This window comes from Diabrotica virgifera, chromosome 3, assembly GCF_917563875.1.
Source record: "Diabrotica virgifera virgifera chromosome 3, PGI_DIABVI_V3a".
Classification (NCBI taxonomy): domain Eukaryota; kingdom Metazoa; phylum Arthropoda; class Insecta; order Coleoptera; family Chrysomelidae; genus Diabrotica; species Diabrotica virgifera.
Window position 1 is genome coordinate 102,689,475 of NC_065445.1, and position 20,253 is coordinate 102,709,727.

Genomic DNA, 20,253 nt, shown 5'->3' on the forward strand with positions numbered 1-20,253 from the left:
GAAACAGTACCGATTATTATCAAAATAAAATTTAATAATATACCTAACCTAACTTATCGAAAGGCTCATCAAACAATTATTAACTTTAAAAAATAAAAATTTGTCAAGGGTATATAGTGGTATTGTTAAGTATATTACAATATAACTTATTCCATCGAAATCTTCCGAAATCCATAATCTTCTTCCATCGAAATAAAATAGAAAATCTAAAAGTTTAGAAAATACATCATTCATAACTACACCCAAGAAATAAGTTTTTCTAACCTGATTTAAGAGTATAAAAAAACGAAAACAAACAATTTACAGCAAATCCTTATCGTATATCCGAGCAAAACCACCTAATTGGCAAAAGTTATAAATAGAATTTGTCTGGGTTCTACAACTAAATTTGCACTTAAACACGACCAAGGTTAAATATTTTACTTGATATTATAAGTACGTTGTTGCCAGTATAACGGATGCCAAAGCGAGCGCTAACTGTATGAAATTATTCTTGTTAATATACACGCTGTATATTGATCGGAAGTCACGAAGAGTCAAAACTATACAGAAGCCACGAGGGACGCAAATACAATATATATATATATATATATATATATATATATATATATATATATATATATATATATATATATATATATATATATATATATATATATATATATACAAAAACATTTCGATACAATAAATAAATGACACAAAATGAACCACGAATTAGTAAAAGCAAAAAATAATCAAATTACTGTTACAGATATTCAGAATGTTTGGCACCTTGTGTAAAGCAATAAGTAAATCTACCTTCAAATTATTTATTTATATTACTCAACATGTCTGGAATCATAGGCATAGAAATATTAGGTACATCATGTTTCATTATAAATGAAGGTGATGAACTTGCGTGAATCACACTGTACATTTAAATTTATGTCTAAACAGAGCACATTTAAAATTAAAAGTTTACAGATTTTATAATTTTCTAAAATAAGGACACCAACAATTTCATTCCATAAGGAATATGGAAGTGTGCTTTCCACACTGTATATTATGTTAGTTGATACAAGGAATTAAGTACCTACTTTCTGCAGAAAGGACATAGTTTATACTTTTTTTATTTATCTTGATAATTTAGTGTTATACTAAATCTGTGGTGCTAAGGCAAAACCCGATATGTCAAAAAACGTGATTTTGCAGCAGATGAGTTTAAAAGTTCGCGGTGTTGTTGTAATAGTGGACATATCGGAAACTAATTTTATCATCTACTGGTTACATGGATGCGTTTAGCCATGTTGGGTTTTGTCATCATATTCTTCATCGCTCAATGTACCGGGTGTCCCAATAAGAATGGCTCTCGGCCATATCTCAGGAACCGTTTATACTACAGCTTTAGGAAAAAAATTTTATAACAAAAGTTGCCCCGAGAAAAGCCTGGAAATTATTTTCATAATTGTAAGTCCACCGCTAGAGGGCGTAATTGAATATCAAAAATTAAAAAATCGAAATTTTACAAAATTTGCCTAATGAAAGGGCACTGGAAATCCAATCATCGTATTCTCATAAAATTCTGCACATATTTTATTTCACAAGTTTAAGTCTACCTTTGAAAATAAGAGGTGGGGGTGAGTGGGAACCTTGTTATGAAAAAATCGCTGTAAGTCCGGTTCTGCTTAATCGATTTTTGCAAACTTGGTCTTGTTGAAAACAGCTCTTTTTCGTCAATGTAATAGTTATAATTTGGAAACAGCCTATTACGTAATATGCTGGCTAGGAGGCGCTATTTATTTTCTTTTTAGAAATCTAGTTTTCTTTGGAAAATATTAAATACAAGTATGTATTTTTTTTCCTGTATTACAAAATTAGACCAAATTAGCAACAGAATACCGAAAACCGCATGTCGATACCTTTTTTCTATGTCGAGATATCTTAAGAAACGTGTAAATTTTAAACATAACTGTTGCTGTCATATAAGTGGAAATATATAGAAGCAAGTAGTGTGCTATGGAAAAAAACAAAGAGACATTTTCCAGATGTCACCGTATGTAATAAATCAAAACAAAATATGAAAAACTCTACTACTGGGGTGACGTCTTTGGGGATATTTCATTGCATATATCCTAGCCGCAACAGTTGCATTTCTTATGCATTCAAAGAATATGGCTATCATGTCAAATGCTTCTTTGTTTGTAAGAATCATCTTGAATTTCACTCTGTATAAATTTTATATAAAATTTAATAGAAACAAACCGCAACAAACCATCAATGAACAAATTTTTATGTTTTTCTGATTTGACACATTGTGTAGAAAATCTGACGTTTTACATTTTCTACGATTCATCGAGAGAAAAGCAAATGTAATTCGCGGAGGCAACAATTCATAAAAATTTACATATTAACGCTATTTTTTTGGTATTATTTTAAGTATTAAAATTAGTGTAATATTTAAATAAAAATAAAATTAAACTGTTTAAAATATATTCATTTCGTTAAAATCATAATAATAAAAGTATAACTTCTTACTCGCGTACAAAGTACACACACTATTTTTTTGTTATATTTTATAGTGTTATTTGTCTTATTGTTGTTTTGATTCATTATATACGGTGACATCTGGACAATGTTTCTTTGTTTTTTTCCATAGCACACTACGTGCTTCTATATATTTCCACTTATATGACAGCAACAGTTAGGTTTAAAATTTACACATTTCTTAAGATATCTCGAGATAGAAAAAAGGTATCAACATGCGGTTTTCGGTATTCTGTTGCTAATTTGGTCTAATTTTGTAATAGAGGAAAAAAAAATACATACTTGTATTTAATATTTCTCAAAGAAAACAAGATTTCTAAAAAAAATAAATAGCGCCTTCTAGCCGGCACATTACGTAATAGGCTGTTTCCAAATTATAACTATTACAATGACGAGAAAGAGCTGTTTTCAACAAGACCAAGTTTGTAAAAATCGATTAAGCAGAACCGGACTTACAGCGATTTTTTCATAACAAGGTTCCCACTCACCCCTACCTCTTATTTGCACAGGTAGACTTAAACTTGTGAAATAAAATATGCACAGAATTGTATGAAGAATACGATGATTTATTTTCCAGTGCCCTTTCATTAGGCAAATTTTCTAAAATTTCGATTTTTTAATTTTTGATATTCAATTACGCCCTCTAGCGGTGGACTTACAATTATGAAAATAATTTTCAGGCTTTTCTCGGGGCAACTTTTGTTATAAAATTTTTTTTCCCAAAGCTGTAGTATAAACGGTTCCTGAGATATGGCCGAGAGCCATTCTTATTGGGACACCCGGTACATATTGGCATTAAAAACGAAAAATCGATAATTTTTGACATATCGGGTTTTGCCTTAGTGCTACAGAAATTCTCTAATCTGAGACACTGTCTCTTTCTTTCTTTCTTTCTTTCTTTCTCCCCTTCCTTGTACCCTATCAGGGTGTCGGATTTGGGATCGGTATTTTAATTTACATTCACCCATCTCTACCATTCTTTTCTGTTTTCCGCCAGTATTTTTAATTCCTCGAGTGATTTTCCTTTAACTTTTCCCGCCTCTGCTATTTGATGTATCCATTTTTTTCTTGGTCTGCCTTTTTTCTTTTTGCAATGTTCCTTGCTTCGTGGATTATTCTCGTAATTCTGTTGGGTTGCATCCTCATCAAATGCCCATACCAATTCATTTGTCTCTTTTTTAGTTTATTCATTATTGGTTCTTGGTTGGCCATTCTCCTAATAGTCTCGTTGCTCAATCTATCCCATTTTGTCTTTCCAACTATCCTTCTTAAATGTCTCATCTCTATTGCATTTATTTGTCCTATTTTCACTTGCTTAGAGCACAGTCGGTATCACTATTGTGTTATATATGTTTTTTTTGTCTCTCTTGCAAGTTCTCTTTTCCCCAGTATTGGGACTAAGGCATAGTATAACTTTTTGGATTTCTTTGCTCTATTTGTTATTTCCCAATCTATTTTTCCGTCATTAGTAATGATACTTCCCAGGTATTCGTAAGTTGTAACTATTTCCAGTTCTGAGTTTTTGCATTTTATCTTTATTTCATTATCTTTTTTGCCGTTGATTATCATTATCTTACTTTTTTCCTCGTTTATTTCCATTTTTAGCTCTTCTATTTCCTCTACCAATATATCCATTAGTTTCTGCATTTTTTATCGGAATCTGGCTGTTATTGGCTGTAGTTGGATGGTTCTTGCTCTAGTTTTTCTTAATAATTCATTCATTACGATTATGAATAGCAAAGGGCTGAGACTATCTCCTTGTTTAATACCTCTATTCCAATTAAATTCTTCTGATCGTTCCCCTGCTATATGTACTCTTTCTTTTACCTCTTTGTAAGTACTTTCTATAATTTTTATCAATCTGTTTGGTACATTTATTTTCCTCAAGCATTCCCCTATACTTTGTCTTTCTATCGTGTCAAACGCTGCTCTTAGGTCTATGAATGCTAATACCAGTTTTCCCTCCGTGTCTAAGCATCTTTATAGCATCTTTTCCCCCGTGTTTAAGCACCAGGTTCCGGATGGTATATATGTTGTCATTTTGTTTGTCTTCCTGGTCTAAAGGCCATCCATGCCGCGGGGGGGGGGGGGGGCGAAAAGCAAGGGGGGCGTGCCCCCCTAGCTTTTCGGGAAAGAACAAAAAATTAAATTTGTATTGTATATTCATATATAGACAAACGTATTTTTGTCAAAAAGTAAGTTTGGTCCCCCCCTAAAAATTTTATATTGGCGCTCTTGCGTCAATGCTAAAGGCCGCTTGTTCATCTCCCAATTTCATTTCTACTTCTTGCCTTAGTCTTTTCTCTATTATTTTCGTATACATTTTAAAGCATACCGATAAGAGACTGGTCATCTACTGGTTACATGGATGCGTTTAGCCATGTTGGGTTTTGTCATCGTATTCTTCATCGCTCAATGTACATATTGGCATTAAAAACGAAAAATCGATAATTTTTGACATACATATCGGGTTTTGTCTTAGTACCACAGAAATTCTCTAATCTGAGACACTGTCTCAGACAGTCTATTCTCTAATTCTCTAAACTGTCTAGTGATTTTAGTATTTTTTTTTGGGAAGTTAGGTTGCTAGACGTGAGTGGAAATTATTACACAACCAAACATACCTGCTCAAAGCCAATATTATTAATAGCAAACAGACATAAATAACATCAACCTTACTCTAATCAATAATTATTTATTTACGCCATTATAATGTATTCATAACAAATGAGAAAATTATTTATTGTACAAAATAAAAATATTTTGAAGAAATCAGTTCCACAAAATTTTATGAGTTTAGTATACACTCCCACTATTTCCAATTTAATGAAAGATTAAGTTGATTTGAGCAGTTAATAGTGTAAGGTAGGAATTTTTGTGTTGTATGTTTCCTACTCTGAATGTGTCAAAGTGAATCTAGTGTCTATTTTTGACAGTATTGCATACACATTTAGTTCTTTCTTACATTTAAGTATTGCTCCTTTTTTAATTCCTTTGTTTTAAAATATTTTTTAGGTAGCATCCGTCCAATGAAAACGAACTTCATATCAGCTATTTTTTTTTCTTCCAAAGTGGTTAGTTAGGTGTTAAATTTAATATTAGTTCAATGCAAAACCAAATCTGCTATAATGGTTAACTTTACAGAATGCATTGTATTTATATTATTTATTTATAGAATTTTTAAGAGTTTAGTTAGGAGATTATATTTTTTTCAGTGAGTGAGCTTGTATTACTGATACGTGATTGCGTGAAATTTTTCTCGATTATTTATTGATCTCGATGGTATTCAATTGTTATTAGATAAATTCAATTATAAATTGTATGACTATGATTGTATCACTTATACACACTTCTAAAACATAGGACCAACTGGCTACATGTGTATGTTCTCAAATAACTTTGATAGTGTGTAAAATAATTTATTAAAATCAGCTAAGTACTTTCAGTATGACACATGCACTCTTCAGAGCTTCCTATACTCTATTTCACGTTAAGAACGGAACGGGACAGTGTTGCCAAACCTCTCAGGCACGTATTGCTACTAGACCAATAGACTATCGATATACTATTCATTCTAATCAGACGGCGTGGCATCGGCGCGCTTCTATCGTCCATAAGAAATACGTAGCCTATCACTGCAACGTTCCGTTCTTAACGTGAAACAGTCTATATGTATAAAGAAAATTACATACCTTAAAAGAATTTTTTAGAAATACAATGGTTAAAAACTTAATACAATATCTTATAGGTTATAAATGCCTCATAGAAGAGTAATTGTCGACATACATAAGTTAGAAGTCGTAAGTGTTTTTCACCATTGCATTCATAAAAAATTCTCTGAAAGTAATCTTTGTTTGTTAAATTTTGAAGATGGCATGTGCTATGCCGAAAGCACCTAGCTGAGTTTAATAAATAATCTTACACACTATCAGTTACTTGAGAACATACACATGTTGCCAGAGTTTGACCTCAAGTGTATCAGGATGAACACATTCAGACTCTGTTATGAATCTAACATTCATGATAATCATGACTATATTAAAATTGAATCGACTGTACTTGCTTTTACCATACACGTATCTCGCAATGGCGTATCAGTGAATTTAGAGTAGTATTTATTTATTAAAGTTGGTTTTTATATAGCAAAAAAGTAGACAGTCTTACAATTTATTAATAATCATTGTGTCAAAAAGTAACCGAGTTATTTTTGACACAAAAGACTAAACAAATTAAGTACTACTATCGATATATTATTTTTAAACTATTATTTATTTTGTAATTTATAATATTTATTGAAAATAAAACAAGCCGGAGATATTAAAGACAAAAACATTTATTTTTTAAAATAATTTGTGTACAATAAAATAATTGTCATAATTACACATAAACATACACTAAGCGGCAAAATAAACAGTATGTACTGAAATGAACTTATTGAGGAATAACCTAATGTTAAAGTGGGGACCATATTATGTGTGGCGTTTTTATGCAACTCCTTTTCACATTTGACTAAAGTACTTGAGTTTTAAAAAGTCCCATATATTCTTTATTCTCTCTAAAATTTAGCAAAACATATTATGTGATGTCTTCAAGAGATATTTAGTAACCTATATAGGTACGTAGCTTCGGTAAAATTATTTCATATCGGCAATTGAAAGGTAAAGTTTTCAATCCTTATAGCAACATTAATAGTATTGAAAAATATTAAAATATTATTAACGTTGCTATTACGATTGAAAACTTTACCTTTCAATTGCCAGATGACGCTAGTCACCTAATCCATACACGTCAGTTGCAATGTGGGGATAAACTTTCATGGTTTGGTCACTTCTCTCCGATGATGACTCCAATAAGAGTCGAAAATCGTCGATTCAGAGTGCTGGACTGCGCTCCCTGTTCTAAGTTAAAAATAAGATTGTTTTGCTTTCGCATTGCAACTGAATAAAAATGGTATACATTTTTAGTTTATTTTATTTCATATCCTTTACGTGTCCTTTATTTGATTCTGAAGTATTGTAAGTTTCACGGTGGTTGTTTGGTCTTAAGACTTTTCTATATTCCGATCTCAAAGATATATTGTGTGTACCGGGTGTCCCAATAAGAATGGCTCTCGGCCATATCTCAGGAACCGTTTATTGTACAGCTTTGAGAAAAAAATATTTATAACTATACCAAAAGTTGCCTCGAGAAAAGCCTGGAAATTATTTTCATAATTGTAGGTCCACCGCTAGAGGGCGTAATTGAATCTCAAAAATTAAAAAATCAAAATTTTACAAAATTTACCTAATGAAAGGGCACTGGAAATCCAGTCATCATGTTCTTCATAAAATTCTGCGCATATTTGATTTCACAAGTTTAAGTCTACCTTTGCAAATAAGAGGTAAGGGTGAGTGGGAACCTTCTTATGAAAAAATGGCTGTAAGTCCGGTTCTGCTAAATCGAATTTTGCATACTTGGTCTTGTTGAAATCAGCTCTTTTTCGTCAATGTAAGTGTCTTATTTTCGAAATAGCCTAATAAGTAATATGCAAGCTAGGAGGCGTTATTTTATTATTTTCAGAAATCTAGTTTTCTTTGGAAAATATTAAATACAAGTATGCATTTTTAATCCTGTATTACAAAATAAGACGAAATTAGCAACGTAATACCGAAAACCGCATGTGGATACCTTTTTTCTATCTCGAGATATCTTAAGAAACGTAAATTTTAAAAAACTGTTAATGTCACCGCTAAACGAAGTTAAGGAAAAGTAGTGTGCTGTGGAAAAAACAAAGAAACATTTTCCAGATGTAAACGTATATAATTAATTAAAACAACAATAAGACAAACAACACTATAAAATATAACAAAGAAATAAAAGCAACTACTTACTTAGTGACGACCTAAATGTTCAAATTGTTGCCTATCATTTTCGATGCAAGCATTTACTCTTTCAAGAGTAGATTGAACAGCAGTCTCAATTTCTGCTTTCGCAATGCTTTGAATGGCGTTTCGTATTCTCTAGATTGTAGATCATGTTTTCTCGAGTAGTGGGCCTAGCGGCAAAAACAAGGTCTTTAATCCGTCCCCATAAATAAAAGTCTAAAACAGTTAAATCTGTTGCTATTCAATCTACTCTTGAAAGAGTAAATGCTTGCATCGAAAATGATGGGCAACAATTTGAACATTTAGGAAGTCACTAAGACTAAGTAAGTAGTTGCTTTTATTTATTTGTTATATTTTATAGTGTTGTTTGTCTTATTGTTGCTTTAATTAATTATATACGCTTACATCTGAAAAATGTTTATTTGTTTTTTTTTCATGGCACACTACTTTTCCTTAACCTCGTTTACCGGTGACAGTAACAGTTATGTTTAGAATTTACACATTTCTTAAGATATCTCGAGATATAAAAAAAGGTATCGACATGCCGTTTTCGGTATTATGTTGCTAATTTAGTCTAATTTTGTAATGCAGGATTAAAAATGCATACTTGCATTTAATATTTTCCAAAGAAAACTAGATTTCTGAAAATAATTAAATAACGCTTCCTAGTTTGCATATTACTTATTAGGCTTTTTCGAAAATAAGACATTTACATTGACTAAAAAGAGCTGATTTCAACAAGACCAAGTACGCAAAATTCGATTTAGCAGAACCTGACTTACAGCCATTTTTTCATAAGAAGGTTCCCACTCACCCCCACCTGTTATTTGCAAAGGTAGACTTAAACTTGTGAAATCAAATATGCGCAGAATTTTATGAAGAATAAGATGATTGGATTTACAATGCCCTTTCATTAGGTAAATTTTGTAAAATTTTGATTTTTTAATTTTTGATATTCAATTACGCCCTCTAGCGGTGGACCTACAATTATGAAAATAATTTCCAGGCTTTTCCCGAAGCAACTTTTGTTATAAATTTTTTTTTCTGAAAGCTGGACTATAAATGGTTCCTGAGATATGGCCGAGAGCCATTCTTATTGGGACACCCGGTACTATAAGATGTGTAAACATTAGGATGCTTTTTACCGTTAAATTTATCCTTAATAGTAGAAATGGTAATTTTATTAACATTATTAGGACATTTATCGTACTATATCTTTTAATTTGTGTTCTAGTAAAATATGTATCTTAATTATATAAAAACCAACACAATAACTGAGTGATTGTTGTGAACTAGGTCAAAAATGAAATTAAAATAAAATATTAATGAAGTGAACATTGGCACTATTAACGTATCTACAAAATTTGCTTATGGAACATATATTATTATAGCAATATAAAATGTGTTCAAAATATTACTTAGTTGTTTAAAAATAAAATCAGTATTTATTCCAATTATTACTTTTAGAATTTGTTCAATAATTCCGGATATATCATTTTACTTTGCTAGTGTTTTTTCTTCGTGAAATTTGCACATGACAATCAGTATTATCGCTTTGAATCAGGAGACATACTTTTACTTAAATATATGCTACTGCTATAATAGGCTATTTGATTATGTTCAAAATAAGAGAGCTAAAAGGAACTACAACGTTAACGGGATTTTATTGTCTCATATGGTCAATGTACCTCTAAATTAGAAAAAACCGCAGAGTGCTACCATTTAAATGGGTGCGTTTTTGAGAAAGGGGTGAATTAGTCCCTAGGCACAGGGTGAATTAGGGTGAGTTTTATGCACTTTTAGTACAAACACGTCTACAGGAAAGTTGTTCCAGGTTAAATTTACAATCGAAAAAAAATTTTTATTTCACAAATAAACAATGGTTTTTCGCTTAAATTAATGTTTAAACTTCCAAGAGGCAGGTGGCTGGCGGGAGTTGGCTTGATAAATTGAATTTCATTATATAGTGCTTTGCTGTTTTTTTAGCACCCGGTGTTCTCAATAGTCATTTTCCTAACAAGTGCAGAAAGTCATACTTTTCCGCACGCGACTGCAGTTTGCCGAAAGACGCGAAGCAGGAGTTTGCTTCGTTTTCGAGATAGGGGGTGTTGAAGTTTTTCTTCCAAACTGACGATTTATTTATTGCTTTAAAACCGGTTGAGTTTCGTTGGTTTTAAGAAGTAGTTATTGCACATTATTTGACATACAATAATAAGAATTTAATATTCACCATTGGCGCGCATACGGGTAATATGACGGCTCGTATTACCCGTATGTAAGTTTTTAAAAGAATTCTCTTATTATGGCCTTGAAAAGTATCTAAATAATAAATGAATGTAAATGTATAGAAAAAAATTTATAAAAGATACTGAATCCTTTGTAAAGGGTGTATTTAAAAGACCCCAATAAGGGTTACATCACATAAACAAAACGTTTTCGGATTAACAAATAATCCATCATCAGTGTTAAAAGACATGTATGAATGATATTAAAAGATATATTAGAAGCATGCATGCGTGAGCCACCAAAAAGTTATGGGTAAAAACCCTTTAAATGTTACAAGACCTTAAATGGTACTACATATTGTTAATAAAAATAATGGATGTTGCAAATATTCCTGGAGTTTACCCATGGCAACACCGGACTCTAACCAACGTGGATGTAATGTGAAAGGGATGAACCTCGCATATTGAGAGTTGAATGTCAACTGAGTTGACGTGGACATTAAAAGGATCCAGTATTTTTTGTGATTTATTGTATACAGCCAGCTACAGGATTTTTATTTTCCTCGTACATTTTTGTAATTGTATATAATGCGGCAGATTCGTGCAAATATTATAAGAATTGTGCATTTAATGATAGAAGCATATAATTTGGACCACATATACTACACTATAAAGGTTCAAATTTAGATGGGAGGCCATCTCAGATTTTGCCTTTTACAAAAATGGCGGGGATTCAAAATGGCGACTATACATATGTGACTAATAGTACGATAACTTTTGAACGAGACTTCAAATTTCAACCAAATTTGGTACCTATATAGGTTCTTTTTTTGATGCCGGAAGAATCGGTTTACCAGAAGTAGTATTTTCCCTGGTTTTTATGTAAAATATGTTGTTTTTTTTTTTCAATTCTTTCACCCTGTATGTATTAATTTTTCAAAAAGTTAATACGGCCATTAAAAAGAGCGTAAAAATATTTTTTAGGAAATATCTGTAACTTTTTAGTTATGTTAATTACCATTTAATAAATACAAAACGTATATTCACATCTACAGTCACAATCACTGAATAGTTTACACCCTTTAATATCCAGTGGCCAATTTTTTTAATTTTTACCTCGTTTAAACGCACCTTTTACGTCAAAGTGACGTTACCAGTGGCGGACACAGCATAGGTTGAATAAAATTAAAAAATCAAAATAAAATAAAACTATTTTACAAAATTTAACAAAACGGAAAGTATAGAAAGGGATTTTTTTTAAATAAAACTGAGTTAAAATTATTGAGTTTGGCAATTACTTTTGGTTTTGCGCGTGATATAAACGGCATTTTGGACGCTTTAAATAACTTCTTATTTTATTTTTCAATACGCACTAAAATTTTTGACAAACAATTTACATTTAGCAAATCCGTACGACACTGCGATTTTACAGTATTACAATATAAAAATAAAGGTGTAAACTATTCAGTGATTGTGACTGTACCTATATGCGGCAGATTCGTGCAAATATTATAAGAATTATTGTGCATTTAATGGTAGAAGCATATAATTTGGACCACATATACTACACATATAAAGGTTCAAATTAAGATACGAGGCCATCGCAGTTTTGTCCCTTTTACGAAAATGGCGAGCATTCAAAATGGCGACTATACATATGTGACTAATAGCACGATAACTTTTGAACGAGATGTCAGATTTCAACCAAATTTGGTATATAGGTTCTTTTTTTGATAAATAATATCGAGGTCTTGAACCGGAAGAATTGGTTTACCAGAATTTGTGTTTTTACTGTTTTTTTTTATGTAAAAATATGTTGTTTCTTTTTCAATTCTTTCACCCTGTATATATTAATTTTTCAAAAATGTAATACCAGCGTTGAAAAGAGCGTAAAAATATTTTTTAGGTAATATTTTAAACTCTTTAGTTATATTAATTACCATTTAAAAAATGCATAACGTATCTTTACATGTAGGTACCTATGTGCACCGTGCGGCAGATTCGGGCAAATAATAATATAAGAATTATTGTGTATTTAATGGTAGAAGCATATAATTTGGACTACACATACTACACAGACAAAGATTCAAATTTAGATATGAGGCCATCTCAGATTTAGTCTTTTACAAAAATGGCGGGCATTCAAAATGAATCTGCCGCCCATAGGTACATGTGAACATACGTTATGCATTTATTAAATTGTAATTAACACAACTGAAAAGTTCAAAATATTTCCTTAAGAATATATTTACACTCTTATCAATGGCGGTATCACCTTTTTGAAAAATTTATATATACAGGGTGAAAGAATTGAAAAAGAACCAACATATTTTTACATTAAAAAACAGTAAAAACACAAATTCTGGTAAACCGATTCTTCCGGTTCAAGACCTCGATAGATATTATTCATAAAAAAAAAAGAATTTATATACCAAATTTGGTTGAAATCTGACATCTCGTTCAAAAGTTATCGTGCTATTAGTCACATATGTATAGTCGCCATTCTGAATGACCGCTATTTTTGTAAAAGGAACAAAAACTGAGATGGCCTCGTATCTAAATTTGAACCTTTATGTGTGTAGTATATGTGGTCCGAATTATATGCTTCTACCATTAAATGCACAATAATTCTTATATTTACACGAATCTGCCGCATATAGGTACATGTGAAGATACGTTTTGCATTTATTAAATGGTAATTAACATAACTAAAAAGTTAAAAATATTTCCTAAAAAAATTTTTACGCTCTTTTCAATGGTGGTATTAACTTTTTGAAAAATTAATACATACAGGGTGAAAGAATTGAAAAAAAAACAGCATATTTTTACATAAAAACCAGGAAAAACACAACTTCTGGTAAACCGATACTTCCGGTTCAAGACCTCGATCTTATACATCAAAAAAGAACCTATATACCACATTTGGTTGAAATATGTAGTCTCGTTTAAAAGTTATCGTGCTATTAGTCACATATGTATAGTCGCCATTTTGAATCCCTGCCATTTTTGTAAAAGGCAAAATCTGAGATGGCCTCCCATCTAAATTTGAACCTTTATATGTGTAGTATATGTGGTCCAAATTATATACTTCTATCATTAAATGCACAATTGTTTCACATATCGGCTGCACTAATAGGCATATTAATTTTTAGATTAGCGACTAGGTAGTTTTTGATTATCTTGAGACCGTTCCTTAGCAAAATTGAGAGATGCACCCAAGTTGTCTTTCATTAAATGCTTTTCTTCCATTTGGTCGATTTCTTTTTCCAGGTTTTAGCGAATATTTCCCAGGTCTACCAAATACATATATACATACATACATAATCAAAAACCTCTTATACCCATAGGTGTCGAGGTGTACAAACTTTCTTAAATTTTGTCTACCAATTTACGCCACTATTTTTAGTCCAGAGAAATAAGGTTTTTGTCGGGACACTTGAGCAGCCAGGTTCCAAATGGATTTTTTGGGTACTATATACCTAATACATTATAAATACAAAAGTGCCCGTCACAGTTCGGACGAGAAACTTAGTTATTAACAAAAAAGGGTCAAAAATGCCAGTCTTTTCATTTAAATCGCTTCAGGTACAAATAGGATAATTATATATAGGGTTTCCCAAAAGTAGTGGAACGGTCGAATATTTCGCGAACTAAACATCGGATCGAAAAACTGAAAAACACGTGTTCAATCATTTTCAAAAAGCTATCCAATGACACCAAACACCAACCCCAACTGCACCCCCTGAAGGTGGGGTGGGGGTAACTTTAAAATCTCAAATGGAAACCCCTAGTTTTTCTTGCAGATTTGGATTCGTTACGTAAAAGTAAACAACTTTTATTCAAGACATTTTTTCGAACTGTGGATAGATGGCGCTATAATTGGGAAAAACGATGTATCCTGATACCATAGGTAAATTATAGAAACGGTCTAATATCTCGAGAAATACACTTCCAAACGAGAAACCAAAAAACAAGTTTTTAATATTTTTCGAAAGCCTATCGACAAACACCAAAAATGACCCTCCAACCCACCCCTTGGAGACGGGGTGGGGGTAAATTTAAAATCTTAAATAGCAACCCCCACTTTTTATTGCAGATTCGAATTCGTCATGAAAAATTAAGCAACATTTATTCGAAACATTTTTTAAAATTGTTGATAGATGGCGCTAATAAATCGTATTTTTCCAATTAAAGCGCCATCTATCAACAATTCTAAAAAATATTTCGAATAAATGTTGCTTAATTTTTCATGACGAATCCGAATCTGTAATAAAAAGTGGGGGTTGCTATTTAAGATTTTAAAGTTACCCCCCACCCCACCTCCAGGGGGTGGGTTGGAGGGTCATGTTTAGTGTTATTCGATAGGTTTTCGAAAAGTATTAAAAACTTTTTTTTTGGATTCTCATTTGGAAGTGTATTTCTCGAGTTATTAGACCGTTTCTATAATTTACCTATGGTATCAGCATAAATTGTTTTTCTCAATTATAGCGCCATCTATCCACAGTTCGAAAAAATGTCTTGAATAAAAGTTGCTTACTTTTACGTAACGAATCCAAATCTGCAAGAAAAACTAGGGGTTTCCATTTGATATTTTAAAGTTACCCTCCACCCCACCTCCAGGGGGTGTAGTGGGGGTTGGTGTTTGATGTCATTGGATAGATTTTTGAAAATGATTGAAAACGTATTTTTCAGTTTTTCGATCCGATGTTTAGTTCGCGAAATATTCGACCGTTCCACTACTTTTGGGACACCCTGTATATTATTTGAGTATTCGTATTTTAGTAGATCAGCCAAGGTTTAAAATGGCACTTTTTGAATTTTGGTTCGATCATTTTTTGCTTCGGAAATTGCAATATAAGACTAAATTTCAAAAATAAATGTGCTATAACTTTTGGAAAAATGGCCTTAAAACCTGTTCCGCTCCATCGTATCCACGTATGGATATTTTTAGGTATGGCGAACTTTACCACGATATCCACATACGGATATTCATATAGGGATATTACTGCACTCTGTAAAAGTGGTGTAGTGCTCTATAGATTAATTTGGATCACGGTAGGACATGGATATCCATACGGCGATATCATGGTTAGCCATTTTTTCTACACAATTCCCAGAATAATGTAAACAGCTCAAGGTCGACGTTTGTTCATTGTTCACTGTCTTTTTATATATGTTTTATTTTTATTTAGCGTGAATTTATAAATTAAATAATAGACATAGATACATTTTAATGGTATCTAGATGTGGATATTTTGGTAGTACAATCGATATCCAAGGGTGGATATACTATTACACCCAAATATCCTTATGTGGATATTCTGGTAAACACTATAAATTGTCATATAAATTCAAATTGCTGCAAACATTTTTTTGGCCCCATAGGTGAATATCTTTTCTATTATACATCATAACTATCGTAAAATGTATTTTCATTAAAAAACTTTTGCTGGTATACAGCTCCCTATCTCAAAAAGTGGCCTGGAGCGGAAGGGGTTAATACTTTCGTATTGCAAGAAAAGTTGAGTCAAACATTCCATATAATGCACAAAAAATTTTAAGACGATTCGTCAATTAGTTTAAATTTTATTCAATTTGTTTATTGCAAAGAGCTTTTTTTCGCAATGTTATTGTTCAGAAAATAATAATGACATAGCAATTCTGTAAAAACCAATTGAAAAAAATCATTAAAAAGTCGTTTTTATCACTTCGAAAAAAGTTTAGTAAAATAGAGTCATTCTTGGCTTCTAAACAATTTTAATAACTTTGTTAATATTAACTATAAAATAAATCTACTTTAGGATTTCAAAGGTATTATTATACGAATTTTCAGAAAAAAACCTTTTTGCCTAGGTTAATTAGGTTCAAAGTTAGCCGCTTTTATTATTTAATTCGCAGTTACTTCTATATACATCAAATTCTCCTGTAACAGTGTTAGTTACCATACTACCGAAACGGCTTGGCCGATTTTTATAAAATTTTACACGTTTATCCTGTACGACGTTGAAGAGGTTTTAATCTATTTTTTATACCCATAAGTTATAAGGGGGTTGCCCCCCTGACAATATTTTTTATTTTTTTTAACAAAATTATCTTCCTTAATTTTATACGATGTGGAATTAAAAAATACATATAACCCTTAGTTTTCACTCTTCTATCACCAACCCCTATTTGTTAATAGCCATCTATATATTTACATCTATAAAATTCTCCTATCACAGTGTTAGTTTCCATACTCCTCCGAGACCGCTTGACCGATTTTTATGAAATTATATATGTATATTCAGTAGGTCTTAGAATCGGTCGAATCTATTTTTTATATCCCTGAGTGATAAGGGGAGTCCCCCCCTAACATTTTGTAATGTTAGGTGGAGTTGTGTGTACATAACGTACTCTATAAGACTACGAGTACATACAAATTAAAAAAAATATGATCAAAATCCATCAACAAGTTCCAGCGATATTAATCGCAGCATATGTTTGCAGAATCAGTTTCATTTTTTGAGTGCACGTATTTTAGTAATTCCCCTCCACCGACCACGAATTAATTCCGTTCAGACGCCATTTTTAAAGCTTTATTAACCACTCTGTTGAGGTTCAAAGTTTACTCAAACTTTTACACATAACCTTAATATCTTCACCTTCAAAATGGCTCTAGTTAGGTTGCTTAATTGTTATAAACAAAGTAGGAGTCAATTAAATAAAAAAGTGGCTAACTTTGACCGTAATTATCCTAGGCGAAGTTTTTCTTTGAAAATTCGTATAAAAATACCAGTTTTTCAAATTCTATTGTAGTTTTAGCCTACAGTCAATATTAACAAAGTTATTCAAATTATTTATAAGCCAAAAATGACTCTATTTTAGTAAAATGTTTTCTGAGTGATAAAAATGACTTTTTAATGATTTTTGTAAATGCCTTGAAAATATGACTATTCTTCTTTCATGTTGTTTTCACAGAATTGCTGTATCATTATTATTTTCTGAACAATAACATTGCGTAAAAAAGCTCTTTGGGATAAACAAATCGAATAAAATTTAAACTAATTGACGCATCGTCTTAAAGTTTTTTGTGCACTGTATGGACTGTTTGACTCAACTTTTCGTGCAATATGAAAGTCCTAAATTCATTTTCGCAAAAGTTATAGCAAATTTTTTATTTTCGAAATTTTAGTTTTATTTTGCAATATCCGAAACAACAAATAATCGGACCAAAATTCAAAAACGCTATTTGAAACCTTGGCTCATCTACTAAAAGAAAAATATTATAAATAAGACATTTAATTACCCTATTTTTACCTGTAGCGATTTAAACGAAAAAACTCTCATTTTTGACCCTTATTTGTTAATAACTAAATTTCTCGTCCAAACTGTGACGGGCATTTTTGTATTTATAATGAATTAGGTATATAGTACCCAAAAACCCATTTGCAACCTGGTTGCTCAAGTGTCCCGAACATGGTATATTTTTGCCCTATTTCCCTGGTGTATTTCTGTCTCTAGCTGGTTCCTTCGCCTCACTCCATGTCTTCCCTCTTTCTTCGAGAATCTCACTTAATCCTATTATTAGTCTAATATTAATTAAGTGTACCAAATAATTATTTCCATTATATGTGTTTGGCATTTTCTACAATTTGGGTAAATAAATATTAATTTTAAAAACAGAACGTGTTTATGAGTTCCTAACCATTTGCATTTCAAGGTAAAGTATTAATTATAACAGATAAGCTTACGAACGTTGTAATTGGTATTCACATTTTCACTTATGTGCTAGGCCAATATTATAATTATAAATTTAAAAATATACTTTTTACAATAATAATAACAGTCCTTGGTAAGTTATTGTTTTAGAAATAATATGTATCTTGTATGTGTACCTAAATATGTAGTTAGTAAAATACTCACCTGTAATTTGGGCTTTTCCATATATTTTATTTATCTATTCAACGCAAAATAGACTAATACCAAACACATCAACTACATAAGATCCAAAGCTGCAAGCTTTCATTATTTGATTAGTATGAATGGCTTACATAGCCAATACATATAAATCCTTGTTTCTTTTTGTTTAATAATCATTACATCTTCTTCTTAGCCTTCTATTGTCAATTTTTGGACATAAGCCTCTCCCAACTCCTTATATCGATCTCAGTGGCGGCTCGTGGCTTTAGGGACAGGGTCGGCAAGGTTTTTGTCTTTTCAGATAGGTATACGATCTAATTAAAAGATTCACATAGATTTAGAGCCTAAACATGTTTATAAATTAACTTAAGTCTATGCTGTTTGGACGTAGCAAAATGGGTTATAACATCATCGTGAAATTTATTAGTGTGTTGCAGAGATTTTAATAGTTTTTTTTCTATTGACATTCTCTTTTGTTTCATGGTGTTTCGACAATACGTTTTGACTCTTTTGAGACAAGACAAATCCCGTTCATTTAATGCAAAAGTTGGTAGCAATGAGAGAATTCATGATAATAATTTATTAATTTCGGGAACAGTTTGTTGCAATGAACTGCAGTATATAAAATTATACATATTTTGTAACTTATTCCATCTTCCGAAAATATTTGGATCAGCATAATATAAAAATTCATTTCCTTATTTTATTTGATTAAAGAATGATGGATAATTTTAATACACTTGTCTAATAGATATTTTGAAAATTTTTTGGCGTAACTTTTAAATTTTTGCAAATCTTCAAAAATTTGCAAATCTTCAAAATTTGAAAAAATGATTTACTGTTTGATTGCATGATTACTATTTGCATAAGTAATAATAGTATCAAAAATTTCAAAATATACTTGTTTTTCGAGATCTATGTCATACTTTTGTCTTTTTTTGGGGGTGTTCGGAAATATCAAGCGAATCCAAAACGTCACTGCGTATATATTGAAAATTACTATCTCTGAGATTTTTTACCAGCTTTGTTATTTTATTTTTGGAATAAATAATGTCAGTAGACTGATTTTGAACAACATTGAATATCACATCAATTTGGGTAAACACTTTCTTAAAGATATGTAAAAAAATATTAAAAGAATAATCATTTAATAAAGTTTTCAAACCGATTGCTTCACGGATTGAGATATCATCACTTGCAAAATTGTCGCCTTTATTAATAAAATTAAAAATTTTCAAAAGCTGTTTACAGAAATATGCTAGTTTCATCCCGAGCGCACTATTAGCAGGATACTTACGTGGCTTGGTACGTACCTTGCTGGTGTCTGCCCATCACCGATCGGCAGATTGGTATCTGCCGGGCCCTCCCATTCAAATACGGGTGAAATTGTAGTGAAATGTATAATTGGTTGCCTATCGGCTAATATTCCACAGCGCTTCTTACAAGTAAATCGTCAATCTAGGGACGCTTGCCGTCCCTGCCGAAGCGGATCTTACAAAAAAGAATATTCACACAATCGCAATCGGATGCATGGCTGGGATTATTAATTTGAAAAGTTTCTTACGCGCAGGGATCACTTTACGTATCGGACTGATCGAATTATTTTAAAAACGAATAAAATTTAGTCTCTTTTATCTCACAGATTTTTTTTTATTTTACAGAAACAAATATCATCAACTCTGATTAAATTAAATATTTAGAAAATCTACAATGTGTCCATAAATGTGTACTGCCAACCCTGC

General features: G+C 31.5%; 1 protein-coding gene across 2 annotated transcripts in view; it reads left to right on the forward strand.

The window, feature by feature from the left end:
• Nucleotides 1–20,253, forward strand: part of LOC126881251 (uncharacterized) — a 102,135-nt gene that overhangs the window by 25,344 nt on the left and 56,538 nt on the right. Inside the window, exon 2 of one of the 2 annotated variants that reach the window (XM_050645404.1) lies at nucleotides 5,539–6,853. The exons of the other annotated variant lie outside the window; for it this stretch is intronic. The gene's annotated coding sequence lies outside the window, so the exon portion shown is untranslated. Of the gene's footprint in view, nucleotides 1–5,538; nucleotides 6,854–20,253 lie in introns of those variants that run through there. 2 annotated transcript variants of the gene reach the window in all.